The 2,609-nt window shown below is 34.8% G+C and overlaps 1 protein-coding gene across 1 annotated transcript in view; it reads left to right on the top strand.

Annotated features, from left to right (window-relative positions):
• Positions 1 to 362: 362 nt before the first annotated feature.
• LOC106883980 (acidic mammalian chitinase) overlaps positions 363 to 2,609 on the top strand; it is a 77,877-nt gene continuing 75,630 nt past the window's right edge. Inside the window, exon 1 of the mRNA XM_052971244.1 lies at positions 363 to 542. The gene's annotated coding sequence lies outside the window, so the exon portion shown is untranslated. The remainder of the gene's footprint in view (positions 543 to 2,609) is intronic.

The following is a 2,609-nucleotide window of genomic DNA, read 5'->3' as shown; positions in this document are numbered from 1 at the left end:
AGGGAGATTACTCCAGCTTCGATTTGCATATTCTCTCGTAGTAACGTCCCTTGTTCTGTTAGCATTTTTTTAAACCACAACTAAGCTTAAATATTTTGACACTTAAAACTTCCCCTTTGAAAGACTGTAATTTCTCTAAGCACGAACGATAGTGATTAAAGAAATTTATCTTTAATTACATTTGTTTAGGTTTTGTGCGTTTTTCTTTAATCACCATGAAGTCTTTCACGAAATGTTTTGATTGCTAATTCAGAAGCAACTTGTCGTAGTCTGTTGGTTAGCTATAAACATAATAAATTGAGGGTAGTGTGCGTGTGTGTATTTCGAGTAGCATTTCAACATTTCGTCTTATTTTAACAGTATACTTCACTTGAACATCACTGTTGTTGTCAACGTCGTTGCAACCGTCGACGTTAATACTGCTTCGTTAATACTTTCATTTTTCTGATATATATATAAAACTGCTTTTCTTTGCACGTTTTCGGACGTTCATATCACTACACGTATAAAGTGACGTTAATGATATAATTCAGTTTTAAAAGGTGAGTTCGTATCATTAATTATACACCTCACACCTTTACTAAGCATGTTTTCTTTCTTTTATCTCAAGAAGTGTTGTGTTTTATAAACTAATTTACTCACGTCGCTATGGAGCTTCTTTCTAACCGGTCACTCGTTCGACCTGCCAAGATCGCCTTCAGTAAATGAAAATCAAATCACAAAAACAAAAAATATTTAATAATTACAGAGAAAAAAACCTTAATAGGCAGATAAAATCGCTAATTAAAATTTGAAAAAAGTCATATGTTTAAATATAATGCATACTCGAAAAAAAAAAAAGGTATTAAACGCGTTTTGAATCGCTTTTGAATTGATATGTCTGAGGTCAACAATTTTGAGGGTAGAAGCAAGTTGAATACATCGACCCCAGTACTCGGCTAACTCTTTATTTCATTGGCCTCGAAAGGGTGAAAGGCAAAGTCGACCTCGGCAGAATTTGAACTCAGAATGTAGAGACGAACGAAATTCTTAGTGGCATTTTGTCCGGCATGCTAACGGTTCTGCCAGTACATCGCCTTGCATTCGATACCTAACGGCAACACAATTTATATACGGACATAGGGAAAAGGATTTTTTTTTAATCACCTTTTGTTTAATGCCTTAACAGAAAAGATGAAACAAAAATAATTCATTCATTGAAGGTTTTCTGTGACTTTTTTTTCTTCTTGTGACTGTCTTCCTCTCATTCAAATAACACATTGCCATCTTTTAAAATACATAACCAAAATTAAAGGGAAGAACGTGGGTGAATTTTCGGAACAGCTGTCTCATATAAATCAAAATTTCTCCCTTTTTTTTTCGGGGATGGGAGAAGAGATTTTCCCACATTTGAAAGCAGACTTTTTTTAAATGTTTTTTTTTTTTCTTTTCAAAAATCTGTTTTCCAACGTCTCTCATGACGCCTTTCAAAATAATCATGGGCAAGCTTTTTTTAAATTACTTTTTTAATAATCCATGTTTTTCAAGTATTTTCCCCCAACCATCCTTGTGCCTTCCAAGCAGCAGCTAACACATTTTTTTTTTGTACACTTTCGGAATAGCTATCCCTCAAAAGTCGGAATTACTCCATTTCTTTGAGGGATTTTGGTAAATTTTCAGATTAACACCCGCATGATTTTCACTAGGGTGTTAGGGTTAGGGTTTTAGGGTCAGGGTTAGGGTTAGGGAATTCCGTCCCTAACCGTAACCCTAACTCTAACCCTAACCCTAAAACTAACCCTAACCCTAAAACCCTAACCCTAACACCCTAGCGAAAATCGTGCGGGTGTTAATCTGAAAATTTACCGGGATTTTTCCCTATTTCGTATTATCCCACATTTCAAAACAGTTTTTCACTTTTTAAAAAGGACTTATCAAATCCATATTTTTCTCTCTCGTACACAATGTGGAATTTTGTGTCCTACATAAATCGGAATTTCTGTTCCTTTCGAGATATTTCCACAGTTTTTAGTATCCCACATTTCAAAACAGTTTGAGGCAAACTTTTTAAAGTTTCTTTTCTTTTATTTTAGTTTCATGTTTTTCAATATTTCGCCTATTACCACTCATTCGTGCCTTCCGAACAACAGCTGACACAAAATTTTGGAGTATGGCGTACTTTCGAAATAACTGTCCCACTTAAATAGGAATTTCTCCGTTTCCCTCGGGATTCCTCTACAGTTTTTTAATATCCCACATTTCAAAACAGTTAAGGGAAAACTTTCTAAAGATTTTTTTTTTTTTAATCTATTTTTTCGAGCCTCTAGCTCGCATCATCGTGTCTTCCCATTTCGCCTCATCATGCCTTCCGAGCAGCAGACGACACAAAAGTGATTCCCCCCTCCCCCCGTTTATTTTATTATATTCCACATTTTGAAACACCTTGCTGTATTTTTAGAGAGAAAAAATTCGTAAACACTTCTGCCCTCTTCACCTTCAGCATTGTTTTTATGATTAAAATAGGGTTTGGGTTTGTTTGTTTTGTTTTTTTGTTATTATATCGAATACTCTGAAACACTTCTCAACACTTAACACTTCTCGACACTCATTAAATACTCGAAATTTGCTTT

The sequence above is a fragment of the Octopus bimaculoides genome, chromosome 10 (assembly GCF_001194135.2).
Source record: "Octopus bimaculoides isolate UCB-OBI-ISO-001 chromosome 10, ASM119413v2, whole genome shotgun sequence".
Lineage (NCBI taxonomy): Eukaryota > Metazoa > Mollusca > Cephalopoda > Octopoda > Octopodidae > Octopus > Octopus bimaculoides.
The sequence above is the reverse complement of the archived record's forward strand: the minus strand, read 5'-3'. Positions and strand labels throughout refer to the sequence as shown.